At 37.5% G+C, this 15,218-nt stretch overlaps 1 pseudogene; it reads left to right on the top strand.

Annotated features, from left to right (window-relative positions):
* Window positions 1–5,955: 5,955 nt before the first annotated feature.
* Window positions 5,956–15,218, top strand: part of LOC113195559 (small ribosomal subunit protein eS7 pseudogene) — a 77,678-nt pseudogene continuing 68,415 nt past the window's right edge.

Raw genomic sequence — 15,218 nt, forward strand, 5'->3', positions numbered from 1 at the left:
TGTCTCATTGGCCAAATATATAGATATTTCCTTTTGGCTGATCATTTTCAGAGAATAATGTTCTTAGCATTTGACTGTGAGGTTCCTCTAAGTCTAGTAGAAAAAGAAACCTTGATTTGAGGACAGTATTCTACTTCAGGTTATGCTCTCAGTTTGATCTGCCTAGGCAGTAGACCTCCAGTCTCCTACTGGACCTGAAGGAGAAATAGTCTCTTGGCTGTGAGAGGTGAGAAAGGAGTTTTGGGTTCTAATGATTTTTGTATACTTTCAGAGGTTCCTGGTATCTCCAATCTTGAATGTGTGGGGGATTGGGGGAGGTTTGGGAAGGTTGGGGATGAATCAATATGCTTTAGGGCCTCACCCACTGCTATCTTGGGTTTCTACTTCTGCTCTATTAAATCAATTATCATTGATTCATCTGTTTTCAAGTTTCCAAAAATTTACTAGTTTCTCTCATATGGTTTTTGTTTCATTTCTCATTCTCTTATGGTCATCTTCTTTTTAAAATCTCTTTTAGTGAGATTTCAGGAAAGAGAATAGTGCAAGCAATGTGTTCAATTCACCGTGTTTAAGTCAGGTAATAATTATTTTAAAATCATTTTTCTTTCCTTCTAGAATTCTTTATAAATGTTGATACTTCTAGTTTGATTATCCTTGGCTCATAACTTTCTCTCATTCTTTTTAGCTCTTTATTCCTTCTTAATGCTTTCTGAAAGTTTCTTCCTCATGATTTTGCAATTTTCCAAATGTTCTATCTATCTATCTATCTATCTATCTATCTATCTATCTATCTATCTATCTTAAACCAAACCATCTTGGATTTGGTTTAAGGTAGATAGATAGATAGATTCTGTTATTGAACTCATCACCTTAGAGTATTTTTTTAACTATGATATTTTTCATACCCAGTTGGTTTCTGTTTTACATTAATAATACTTTCTCTTATTTTTTGAGGGTACTTGGTGTGGTTTAAATTATTATCCTTTCTGATCCATTATTTCTACTTTTCTTTGTAAAAGGGTAGTTTGATGGGGGAAAGCTAGAAACTAGTATTAATTTGCTTATCTTGTCAGTAATCACTCTACAAAATCAAGGCTTTCTAAACCTCAGAACCCTCAATCAGTCCTCACATGGCATGTTAAGATTTTTCCTGTCAGACTGTCTTACTACTGGCCATATATTGTTTAAATCATACTTTAGAAAAATATTTCATTTATTATATATTACTTTTACCTTGGTTTTATGTTCATTTCCTCCTTGTCCATCACGGTTCACAGTTGTCAAGTCAATGGGTACAAATGTCTATTTGTTTTCTGAATGAAATGTGAAGTAACTGGCTATAAAAAATACATCCACATCATTTTTTAATAAAAAGACAATTTTACAACTTTGGCTACTGACATTCAAAACTTCATATATAGCTCCCAATTTCTCTAGAGGCTTAATACAATATCCCAGTTACCTTCTACTATTTTTTATATGGTATAATTTCCAGATCATTCACTATATGTTTGTTATCCTTTCAGAGCAATCTCTGTATTATCTAACTTCTTTTCTAAGGTAATTTTTCCTTCTTATATTTAAGGGTTTATATGCATACAATTTTAGTTTAAAATAAATTCTATACTAAACACTATAATAAGTTTTAAGATCACTTCATCAGGGGAAATCATCAAAAAGAACTTAATGGACTCAACAGAGCTAGTACCTCAAGCTATTTAACTATTTTTACCATTCACTACACACTAAAAGGTCATATGTATATGCTACCAGCATTCCTCACATAGAACAGAACAGAACAAAAGGGAATAAGTTTTGAAATAGGAAAAAGAGAGTCTCAGAGTTGGGGGTAGAGTTCAGTGGTAGAGCACAAACTTATCTTGCACAAGCCCTGGGTTCAATCCCCAGCATCAAAAAAGAAAAAGAAAAAAGAAAGAAAAGAGAAGGAAAAGAAAATTTCTTTCTTATTACAGAAGTAAATCTTACAAAATACAGAAAGTGATAAAAATGATGCACTGCTTGAGAGTATACTGTAATTAAAGAAGTTAAACCAAGAATTTAGTGACTATGCTTCAGACAAATCAAATATGGCAGACTGAAACAAGCCAGGAGCAAGAGTAGTCCTCACTGAAATAGAAATGATAGAAATTCCCATATTAGGTAACAATATCAATGTAGGACAGCCTACTTAGTGATGAGATTCATGGTACAGAAAAATCCCACACATTACCTAAACAGTACCAATAATGCTCCTAGAAGGACTACTCACTGTAGTTAAGAATTGAAGGATGCAACTTTGGGGCCCACATCTTGAGATAGGATGAAGAAATGGACCCTAAAGGAGCTGGCCTAGATTCAAAAGTATTTCTGAATCAAATCCATTCTGGATTTTCAATAAAATAGGAGTAAATAAACATTTTCTGAAAAAGACCAAAGAGTAAATATTTTTGGCTTTGTAGGCCAAAACATAAAATTAAAAATGTTACATAGGTACTCAAATAAAAGAAATTTCCACAAATGTTTCATTGATGAAATTAAATATATGAAAATAATAATTGAGTACAGATTTTATAATACAGGTATACTAAAAAGACAAATTGAATTCTTTTAAGGGGATAATATCACTTAACTAGGATTCAAAGTTAATGATACCCATCACAAAATTGGCTGCAAATATTCTTTCTTAGATTGTAGATCACACAAACACAGGCAGCAGACCAGATTTGGCCCATGGCCATCATTAGTCTACCTTTTCAATAGATTAAACAGTGTAAAAATGGTTTATTATCTTTTCTGATCAGACATATGAAAATATCAAGTAAACCTCCCACATCTCCACAGCAATATTTAAATGCCAGAACATTTCTTTAGGAGAAAAAATTAGTTTAAGGCTTTGATACAAAGCCCAATTTTCATTTAAGCATGATAATAAACATTTTCAAACATACAAAACTCAGCAAAGATACTACCCATGAACCCTTAATGTAAAGAATACATGATAAGAAATCCCTTTAATACAGAGCTAAAGGGAGGAAGCTTGGAAATAAAGGAGCTAATAATAAGAGCATTAAACTTAAATGTAGAACTAAGTCAAAACAACTATGGGACCTATTATTACAGAACAGAACCTTATTTCTGTACTTCTATTTCCATAGTGAAAAAGTTCTAAATATGAATATAGAAATTATTGTGTAAGTACTAAAAAGAATTAAGGTGGGAAGAAAAGAAGGTGGATGGACTGCAGGAAGCATAAGTGATTTGATTTCCTCCTTTTTAAAATGTAGAGGTCAATAGATACTGTTGAAGAAAGATAAATAAAATTACAGAAGTATATTACTAAGGAGCTGGGGTATAACTCAGTGGTTTACACACACACACACACACACACACAGGAGGAGAAGGGGGAGGAGGAGAGAGAAGGGGTGGCCAGAGAGAAAGGGTAGTGGAGAAAGGCAAAGGAGAAGAATATAAATATACATACACACACACTTAGAAACAGAACCAAAACTGTAATATAAACAAAGAAAATTTGAGAGTAGGAAACATCAGATAAAATGTTTACATAGCATTTTACATTGTATTATTACATGTATTCTGTTTTCTTCCTTTTAAAATGGGTTACCTACACAATATGAATTCCCCACTTCTTATCCCAATCAGACTCTAATTTTTATTCAGGCATATCCGAACAAATTATCAAGAAAAAGTAAATAATAGGTATTAAAAGAGAGAGTCATCAACCATAGAGTGTCACTATAAAATCAGTAAAGGTTCACTTTACCAGAAAAAATGTAGCAGAACACTTTTGAACTTGTATCTAACAACATCATTTCAAAATACATAATGCAAATATACAATGTATAAAATACATTACGAAAATCACAGAAAAATAAGAATAAATTTAAAAATCTAGCGTGTGATAGTGGGACTCTTACACTTATTTTAGTTAATCAGGTTAACCTTTCCACCACAGGAGGAGGAGGAGGAGGGGGAGGAGGAGAGAGAAGGGGTGGCGAGAGAGAAGGGGTGGTGGAGAAAGGCAAAGGAGAAGAATGTAAAGGAGAAAGGGAAGAAGGAGGAAGCAAGCAAAAATAAATATATTAAGGATAGATTTCAAAAATCCAATTTAAAATTTTGACTAAATATATAGACTACATACAACTCATGAAGTGCTGGAGATTATATATATACATTTAGCACAAATGAAAATCAACCACTTATTGAATTATAATGTATCTCAACAAATTTCAAATGATTTGCCATCATATAGCCTAAATTCTATGACTATAATGCAATTAGATTAGAAATAAAGGAAAATATGTGGTTGTCTTTTATTACCCATGGGGGATTGGTTCTGGGACTTCCTCCTCGAAGGACACCAAATTCAAGTTCCAATATAAAATATTATAGTTTTTACAAATAATCTGTGAGTATCATCCCCTATATTTTATATCATCTCTAAATTAACTGTAAAAATACAATGTAAAATGCTATGTAAATAGTTATTATACTGCAGTGTTGAGGAGGAATAAAAGCCTGCTCATGTTCAGCACAGACCTAATGAAGGGGGGGTACGTTTTTTATTTGCAGTTGGTTGAATCATCAAAGTGGAACTTGCAAATATGGAGGGAGGGCCGGGCCAACAGTGTATGTATTTTTTCCCTCCCAGTGGAGTTTATCCCGTGAATGCAAGTATGGCGACTATTAATATCATCAATATAATTCAGTGTGTTAACTTCTTAGAAAAGTTATACCTATCTCTATAAAATCACATATGTAATCAGTTATACAGTTGGCCCACCAGATCCCCAGATGTGGAGTCTGAGGATTCAACCAAACTTGGATGAAAAAATATACTAAAAAATTCAGACATTCCAAAATGCAAAGCTTGAATTTTCCGCATGCCAAGGCTGAATCCACAAGAAACTACACTGCTATACTTGTCCCCTTTCAAAGACCTTGTCTCTTCACACCCTTTTTGAGCAGTTTTCTTGGTATCTCATTTGTGGATTATGAAGTTAGGACTACAATGGTTGTATCTGTACTGGACATGTACATACATTTTTCTTGCATAGCATTTACATTGTATTGGGTATTATAAATAACTTAGAGCTGATTTAAAATATATGGAGGGTTTGTGGAGGTTATATACAAATACTATGCCATTTTATAAAAGAGATTTGAGCATCCAAAGATTTTGGCACAGGGAAGGGTGTCCTGGAATCACGGGTGTATGTATACCTATGTCTGTGTACATTTTATACAATAAATGGGGGGAAAGTTTTTCAAAGAGCTTGTTATTTATTCATGATTTTTAAAAATTATTTTCAAAGGTCCAGGTAAGGCGGCTCACACCTGTAATCCCAGCTATTTGGGAGGCTGAGGCAGGAGAATGGCAGGTCAGTCTGGGTAATTAAGTGATCCTGTCTCAAAATAAGAAACCAAAAAGAGCCGGGTGTGTAGCTCAGAGGTAGAGTTACCTGGGTGCCACTAATAAAAAATAATAATAATTATAAATTAAAATTAAAATGACTTCATAATCTGAGAACAGTTAAAAGCACAGCCTGCCTGATGAAGAGTAACTAAGAAAACTCTGCCCTGAGGACAGTTCCCGAGGGCAGGGCATCAGCGGCTCTGCCCAGCGGAGACTGGGTGCTCTGAGTGTCTGCAGAGCAGCTCTCCCACAGGCGCCACGGGGGGCTGAGGCCCTCCAGTCCACCTTCGGGTCCGACAACCAGGCCCTTACCGGCTGCGCTGTGACTCACAAACACCTGGCGGCTTCCTCCCAGCGGCCAAGGTCAAGTCGCACAAAACAGAGAGCGCTTGCAGGGACACAAAGACAATCCCCTTGGCGCCGGTTCCCACTTCCTTATCCCCTTAACTGTCTGACCACGTTGGGCCGATCACCCCGCGCCCGCCTGATCACCGGCTGCACGTGGAGAAGAGGACGCTAGCATGTGGGGTGTCGGGAGCCCGGTGCAGTGCATGCTGGGAGCTGTGGGCGGGGAAAAGACCGAGTGGGAGAGCAAGGGGCTGCAGCGAGGAGGTCCAAGCCTCAAGGGCCTCGTGACCTTGACCCTGCAGGGAAAGAGGCACGGTTTGCCCAAGTGTGTTTAAAGGCCCATGGGTTGTATCCACGCAAATTAAAGACTCGAATCCAGCCTCCACCACCTGCTTGCCCAGCTAGGTGTGGCCTGAAGGCAGGCGAAACCCAATGACTGCAGTGCAGGTGACTAAGGGACCTGTGAAAGAGATGACTTGCATTTAGGATTTTCTCAGCCTGTGGGCACAAATTATCATGTAATTTTCTTCATAATTTTAGTGTTCTTCATGAAAAGCAAATAGGCCATAGATGAATCTATAAGAGATTAAGACAATTTTTCGGGGATTATGGCATGGAATGAAAGAATAAAGGGAATGATAAAAGAATTCCCATGGTTAAAAGCTAATTCGTGGGATTTTAAAATAACCTTGGATATCAGATCGAAATAGTTTTTAGATCCCTACTGAATTCTTTTAAAATACAAGTGGTCCCCGATTTACAATGATTTCACTTACCATTTTTTTTGACATTATGATGGTGCAAAAGTGGTGAGCATACATTGGAAACCATACTTCACATTTTAAATTTTGATCTTTTCCCAGGGTATTAACATACAGTTCAAAACTCTGTCGCGATTGGACAGGGGCAGCAAGTTGAAGTTCCCACTCAGCCCCAGAATGACAAGCGGGAACAGTCAAGAGAACAGTCAGTACAGTGCACCGTGTTATGATTGGGTTAGGAGTATTAAATGCATTTTGGACTTGTGATGTTTTCTACATTTGGGGGGACTTAACCCTGTACCTAAATTGTAGTTTTATTTTAAACTGTCAATATTTATAATATAGCAGATAAAATGTGTTATAATCTTTATCTGAAGAATAATCTTTATCTGAAGACTATAATACATTCTTTACCGTCGTTGAACATGATTTTAAAATGTAAAAGTTATCTTAAAATATATGAGGGGGCATATCACTTTTTCAATTTATTTGTGGGGATTAATGTGGGGGAAAAGTTGGAAAATACTTGGTACATCATCTATCAACTTGGTCATGGAGGGGAGACTAGCATGCCCTCAGGGTAGTTTTCCGCTCAGAAGGTTGAGCCACCTAACAAATTAAAAGTCTGAAATAATTAGTGAAGAATTAAGAGGCAGAGCCAGCAAATAGTTTTTTAAAAGCAGAGCACCCAATAGTTTCCCGTAGTCCACATAGGAGCTGGAATAGAACAACTAGAAAGTGGCTCCGGTCCTTTATTAAAGGAGGGTATATCAAAGACAGGGATAAGGTTTCAGTGGGTGGAGTTTTGCTTCATGGTATCCTGGCAAGCCACATCGATCTCTGAGAGGCTGTGTGTCTCTGTGTCTCCAATGGGTCACCCCAACTCCAGAGCTAGGTATAATATCACACTTATTGGACAGACCAGCAGGAGTGTCACTGTGAGTTCCCAGATACCAGAATTTGCCACTTAATAGCTTCCATGCTGATTTAATTCACACACAGTTCATGGATGGCTCCCAGCACTTGGTGTCTTGAAATATCCTTATGACTTGTTCCCCTGCATCTGACTTTGCCCACCTAGCTCATTTTCTTCATAATTTTAGTGTTCTTCATGAAAAGCAAATAGGCCATGCCCCTCTTTTGCTCATGAACCTTTCAGTGTTTTCCATTTTACATAAGTACTTTTTTTCTGGTCAAGACTGGGGATCAAACACTGGGGAAGTATTCTACCACTGAGCTCCATCCCTAGACCCCTTATACATAGGTATCTTAGATGAGATTCACAGTCCTATAGATGCCTTGGCAGTGGGTTAGACCCCAGCCTATTTCTCTAACATGAACTCATTTTACTCTCCTCTCTCAGCTAATGGTAGTGCCCCTTTTGTTGGCTTCTCCCATATACAGTTTCTTAGCCAGTTTGGCTACTCTAACAGAATATATAAATTGGATGGCTTAAATAATATACATTTATTTATCAGATCTCTGGAGACTCAGAAGGTCAAGATCATGGTGCCAGCAAATTCTTTGTCTGAGGAGGGCCTGCTTTCTAGATTGCCAGTGATTGAAGAGAAATCACTGGTCTCTTTTTTCTTATAAGTACATAATTGTATCACGTGGACTCCATACTCATTGTCATCTAAACCTGATTACCTCCAAAGGCCCATCTCCTGATACCATCACATTAGGGATTAGATCTTCAGAATATGATTTTATTTCTTTTTCAAATTTTTTATTCAATTTTGTTATATATGACAGCAGAATGCATTAAGATTCATATTACATATGTAGAGCAAAATTTTTCATCTCTCTGCTTGTATACAAAGTATATTCACAACATTTATGTCTTTTTCATACATGTACTTAGGGTAGTGATGTCCATCTCATTCCACCATCTTTGTTTTACCCCTTAGCCCCCTCCCTTCCCCTCCTTCTCCCTTTGCCCTATCTACAGTTTGTCAAATTTTCCCGTGCTCCCCTTCCCAACCTCACTATGAATCAGCCTCCTTATATCAGAGAAAACATTAGGCATTTGGATTTGGGGGATTGGCTAAACTTCACTTAGCATTATCTTCTCCAACACCATCCATTTACCTGAAAATGCCATGATTTTATTATCTTTTATTACTGAGTAATTTTCCATTGTGTCTGTATACCATATTTTCTTTATCCATTCATCTACTGAAGGGCATCTAAGTTGGTTCCACAGTTTAGCTATTGTGAATTGTGCTGCTATAAACATTGATGTGGCTGTATCCCTGTAGTATGTTGTTTTTAAGCCCTTTGGGTATAGACCAAGGAGTGGGATACTTGGGTCAAATGGTGGTTCCGTTCCCAGTTTTCCAAAGAATCTCCATATTGCTTTCCATATTGGCTGCACCAATTTGCAGTCCCACCAGCAATGTATGAGTATGCCTTTCCCCTACATCCTCTCCAACACTTACTGTTATTTGTATTGTTAATAGCTGCCATTCTGACTGGAGTGAGATGAAATCTTAAGAGTACTTTTGATTTCCATTTCTCTAATTGCTAGTGATGATGAACATTTTTTATTTATTTGTTGATTGATTGTATATCTTCTTCTGAAAAGTGTCAATTCAGGTCCTTGGCCAATTTATGTATTGGGTTATTTGTTTATTTTATTTTATTTTATTTTTTTTGTAGTTTAGCTTTTTGAGTTCTTTATATACCCTAGAGATTAGTGCTCTATCTGATGTGCAAGTGGTAAAAATTTGCTCCCAAGCTGTAGGCTGTCTGTTCACCTCACTGATTGTTTCTTTTGCTGAGAAGAAGCTGTTTAGTTTGAACCCATCCCATTTATTAATTCTTGTGCTATAGGAGTCTTGTTAAGGAAGTTGGGGCCTAATACAATATGTGAAGATTTGGTCCTACTTTTCCTTCTATTAGACACAGGGTCTCTAGTTTAATTACTAAGTCCCTGATATACTTTGAGTTGAGTGTTGTGCATGATGAGAGAGAGGGATTTAATTTCATTTTGTTGCATATGGATTTCCAGTTTTCCCAGCACCATTTGTGCTATCTTTTCTCCAGTGTATTATGTGGGTTAGTCTCTGTGTCATCTATTCTGTATGATTGGTCTACCAGTCTATTTTGGTGCCAATATCATGCTGTTTTTATTACTATTGCTCTGTAGTGTAGTTTCAGGTCTGGTATAGTGATGCCACCTGCTGCACTCTTCTTGATAAAGATTGCTTTACCTATTCTGGGTCTCTTATTTTTCCAGATGAATTTCATGACTGCTTTTTCTATTTCTATGAGGAATTTCATAGGGATTTTGATTGGAATTGCATTAAATCTGTATAGTGCTTTTGGTAATATGGTCATTTGACAATATTAATTCTGCCTATCCAGGAACAAGGGAGATCTTTCCATCTTCTAAGGTCTTCTTTAATTTCTTTCTTTAGCATTCTGTAGTTTTCATTGGAGAGGTCGTTCACCACTTCTATTAGGTTGATTCCCAAGTATTTTTTTAATATGTAAATGGGATAGTTTTCCTCATTTCTCTTTTAGAGGATTTGTCACTGATGCACAGAAATGCCTTTTATTTATGGGTGTTGATTTTGTATCCTGCTACTTTGCTGAGTTCATTTACTAATTCTAGAAGTTTTCTGGTGGAATTTTCTGGGCTTTCTAGGCATAGAATCATTGTCAGCAAATATTGCTAATTTGAGTTCTTCTTTTCCTGTCTGTATCCCTTTAATTTCTTTCATCTGTCTAATTGCTCTGGCCAGTGTTTCAAAGACTATGCAAAATAGCAGTAGTGCAAGGGGGCATCTCTGTCTTTTTCCAGTTTTAAGAGGGAATGCCTTCAATTTTTCTCCATGTAGAAGGATGTTGGCCTGAGGCTTAACATAGACAGCTTTACAATGTTGAGATATGTTCCTACACTACAAAACACTAAAAAAGTGCTTTGAACATGAAGGGGTGCTGTATTTTGTCTAATGATTTTTCTGTGTCTATTGAGATGATCATATGATTCTTACATTTAAGTCTATTGATGTGATAAATTATATTCATTGATTTCTGTATGTTGAACCAATCTTGCATCCCTGGATTGAACCCCACTTGATTTTGGTGCACTCTCTTCTTGATATGTTTTTGTATTCGATTTGCCAGAATTTTATTGAGAATTATTGCATCTATGTTTATTAGATAAATTGGTCTAAATTTTTCTTTCTTTGATGTCTTTGCCTGGTTTTGGAATCAGGGTGATATTTGGTTTTATAGAATGAGTTTGGAAGTGCTCCCTCTTTTTCTATTTCCTGAAATAAATTGAAGAGTATTGTTATTAATTCTCCTTTAAAGGTCTTATACAACTCAGCTGTGTATCCATTCAGTCCTGGGCTTTTCTTGGTTGGTAGGCTTCTGATGGCATCTTCTATTTCATCACTTGAAATTGATCTGTTTAAATTGTGTATATCATCCTGATTCAATTTAGGCAAATAATATGGCTCTAAAAATTTGTTGATGCCTTTGATATTTTCTATATTACTGGAGTACACATTTTTAAAATAATTTTTAATTATCTTTTGTATTTCTATAGTGTCTGTTGTAATATTTCCTTTTTCATCATGTATGTTAGTAATTTGAGTTTTCTCTCTTCTTTGTTAGCATGGCTAAGGGTCTGTCAATTTTATTTATTTTTTCAAAGAACCAACTTTTAGTTTTGTCAATTTTTTCAATTGCTTCTTTTGTTTCAATTTCATTGATTTAAGCTCTGATTTTAATTATTTCCTGTCTTATACTTGCCACAGTCTGGGTGGGCACAAAATCACGAGCCACTCAAGCAGGAACAAACTTTATTTTTGAAACTGCTGCCAATGCCCCATACGCTCCCGGGAAGATTGCTGACCGACCCATGCGGTGTTCTCCCGGACCCCAACAGGAAGTCCCTCCTCTGGAATTCCCTCCTACCGCACTTCCCCAACCAATGGGAACTCTCCAGGAGTCCCGTAGCAGGCCGAGGTGGACAGCAAGAGTCCAATATCCATATGAATGCAGATCTTAACATAATCATATCATCTCAATGGCTTGCTGGCATCACCTTTCAACCAAAAATGCCATGCATCATATTACTTGGCTGTGGCTGTTAGCAATACTACTTTTGGTGTTGATTTGGTCTTCTTTTTCTAGGGCTTTGAGATGTAATGTTAAGTCATTTATTTGTTGACCTTTTTTTTTTCTTTTAAGGAATGAACTCCATGCAATGAACTTTCCTGTTAGTATTGCCTTCATAGTGTCCAAGAGATTTCAATACTTTGTATCTGTGTTCTCATTCACCTCTAAGAATTTTTTAATCTCCTTAATGTCTTTTACAAATCATTGTTCATTCAGTAGAATATTATTATCTTGGGGCTGTGGTTATGGCTCATCAGTAGTGCACTTGCCTGGCATGTGTGAGGCACCGAGTTCAATTCTCAGCACCACATATAAATAAATAAATAAATAGCAAACGTATATCAACAACTAAAAAAAATATTTAAAAAATATTATTGGGGGGATCAAACATGGAAGCAGGCAGGGAGGCAGAGCTCCCTTCACCTCCTTAGCCTTGGGGACAGAGAGAGACCTCAGAACATTTGGATTCTGCCTGCTGAGAAACTCCCAGCAAAATTCAGCTTTAGTTAGACCTAGGCGGGGAGTTTGGGCTTCTCGGAGGTGGCAGCTTGCTCAGACATGGGTGAATCTCTGCCACCCCATGCCACGCGGAGGTGCTTGCTGACTGTCTGGCAGCCTGCCACAGACTGAGGCATTTTGGCACTGCCAGAGTCCGTGAGTGGCAGAGAAACAAAGAGTTGGACCCTTTGAAGAGGTTGCTAACCAAGCCTCCATGAGACAGTGGACCGAGAACTGAGGCCGGGACAGACCAGAGACAGACCAGACTCACCTCTCCCATTGGACACCCCGGCAAGGGAGTCCACCATAGCAGAGAGCTGATGTCACCAGAGTTTGGCTGACAGGATCCCATCCCAGGGAAATCAGCTTCAACAGGTGTGTGACTCCCACCCCACCAGATACATACAGCTGGGAAATCTCAATAATCTATCTCCAGATCTCTGAGGGTATGATCGTAGGAGCCCAGGGGAACATAGGGGACACCTGACCTCCAACTCCCCCTACCATCAGCGGCAACAGCCAAGGCTTTTTCTGCCAGCTCCTGGGGGCGTGGCTACCGAAAGGGACCAGGCAAAATAAGCTGACGGCCCCCAGATCACCAGCTCCACAACCTTGGGGTCTGGGTGAATGGCAAACAGAGAGAGTGCTCAGTCTTTCCCAGGGGCCTGCAAGTGTAACTAAGTCTGTGGAGAACGCCACCGTGGGGACTGGATGGCATGAGAAGGGGGGAGGGGCTGGAGACTGGAAACAGCCCTGGGCGACCAGGATTGGAGAGCCACCCAGTAGGGGAAGAGGAGACACTGCACAGGGATTGTTTCCTGCATATAGAGGGCAGAAGCTCGGCTTGGATGGCACAGCTCCACCTACTGGAAGAGATGAAAATAGAACTCTAAAACTGCATTTATCCTTTTTTTTTAAACTTTTTAAAATTTTCTCTTTTTAATTTTTATTTTTCTTACCATTTATTTGATTCTGCCTATTTTTTCTCCATCTTTCTCCTTAAGGACTTCTTCCTTCCCCTCCCCCTACCTTTCGTCCCAAGCATTACAACTTTCATTACGTGTAATTTTCTAAATGCAAATAGGTGAATGTTTCAATGCTGTATATAGTGCTCCTAAGTTCCTAGCCACCACCAAATACCTTGGTCCATTCGCCTGTTAATATCCCCCTTCAGTAGAGCAATCTTCCAAGGTAGCTAAGACATACTAACCTCCATACCATCACAGCACGCGACCTAAACATAAAGTCTTAAGACCAAACCACGGATCAATATACGCCTTTAGAATCCCTATGCCTTTTATGAAATGAACGAATTTGCTTTAAATTACAATAAAGATCAACATCTCTAGACATAGTCTCCCATCGCAAAGGAGAGATCCTGAAGATATACAAAACCAAAACAAACTTATAGGAGAAAACAGAAACACAGCAGTCAAACAGAGCTGGAGAGTAACATGAGCACCATGAAAAAACAAGGGAAAAAAGGATTACAAACAATGCAGGACAGCTTAAATTTATAGGAGAACCTAGAGGCATCAGAAAAATGGTCAGATAAAGAACTCAAGGCATAACTGACTCAGATGGAATGGAATCTTAAAGTAGTCATTAGTCAGTAAATCCAAACAATGAAAGAATACTTTGAAAATGAATTACATAAACAGATTCAAGAAGCAAAAAATCAACTCTACAAGGATATAGAGATAAAAAACATCAAACAGTAATCATAGAAATGCAGGAAACCATAAACCAAATAAAAAAACTCAAATAAGAGTATTACAAGTAGACTAGATCAAGAAGTCAGAACATCAGATAATGAAGACAAATTATATCAACTCAAAAAGAGTCTAGTCAACACAGAAAGGCAGGTAAGAAACCACGAGCAAAACATCCAAGAGATATGGGATATCATAAAAAAAAAAACTTAAGAGTCACTGGAATAGAGGAAGGTATAGAGGTCCAAAGAAAAGGAATGAGCAATCTGTTGAATGAAATAATTTTAGAAAACTTTCCAGACATGAAAAATGGAACGGATTGCCAAATTCTGGAAGCCTACAGGACCCCAAACATACGAAACCATAATAGACCAACTTCAAGACACATTATTATGAAGATATCCAACATACAAATCAAGGAGAGAATATTAAAAGCTACAAGAGAAAGGAGGCAGATTACATTCAGGGGTAAACCAATTAGGTTAACGGCTGATTTTTCATCACAAACGCTGAAAGCAAAAAGATCCTGGAACAACGTATTTCAAACGCTGAAAAATAAGGGATTCCAAACAAGAATATTGTATCCAGCAAAATTAAGCTTCAGGTTTGACAATGAAATTAAAATCTTTCACAATAAACAAAAATCAAAAGAATTCGCAGCCAGAAAACCAGCACTGCAAAGCATTTTGGGCAAAACACTACAAGAAGTGGAAATGAAAAACAACATCCAAAACCAACAGTGCGAAGTAACTCAGTAAAGGGGGAAAACAATCAAAGAGGAAAAACAAGCCAAATTAAAATAAATAAATAAATACACATGTCTGGAAATACAAACAATATGTCAATAGTAACCCTAAATGTTAATGGCTTACACTCACCAATTAAGCGACATAGGCTAGTAACCTGTATTAACAAAACAGATCCAACAATATGCTGCCTTCAGGAGACTAATCTGATAGGAAAAGACATACACAGGCTGAAGGTGAAAGATTGGGAAAAATCATACAACTCACATGGTCCTCGGAAGCACGCAGGAGTGGCCATACTCATATCGAATAAAATTAACTTCAAACCTAAGTTAATCAAGAGGGATAAAGAAGGACACTATATACTGTTAAAGGGAACCATTCACCAACAAGACATAACAATTATCAATATTTATGCACCAAACAAAGGCGCAGCTATGTTCATAAAACAAAATCTCCTCAAGTTCAAGAGACAAATAGACCACAATACAGTAATTATGGGTGACTTCAACACACCTCTCTCACCATTGGACAGATCTTCCAAACAAAAGTTGAATAAAGAAACCATAGAACTCAATAACAC

The sequence above is a fragment of the Urocitellus parryii genome, chromosome 9 (genome assembly GCF_045843805.1).
Source record: "Urocitellus parryii isolate mUroPar1 chromosome 9, mUroPar1.hap1, whole genome shotgun sequence".
NCBI lineage: Eukaryota > Metazoa > Chordata > Mammalia > Rodentia > Sciuridae > Urocitellus > Urocitellus parryii.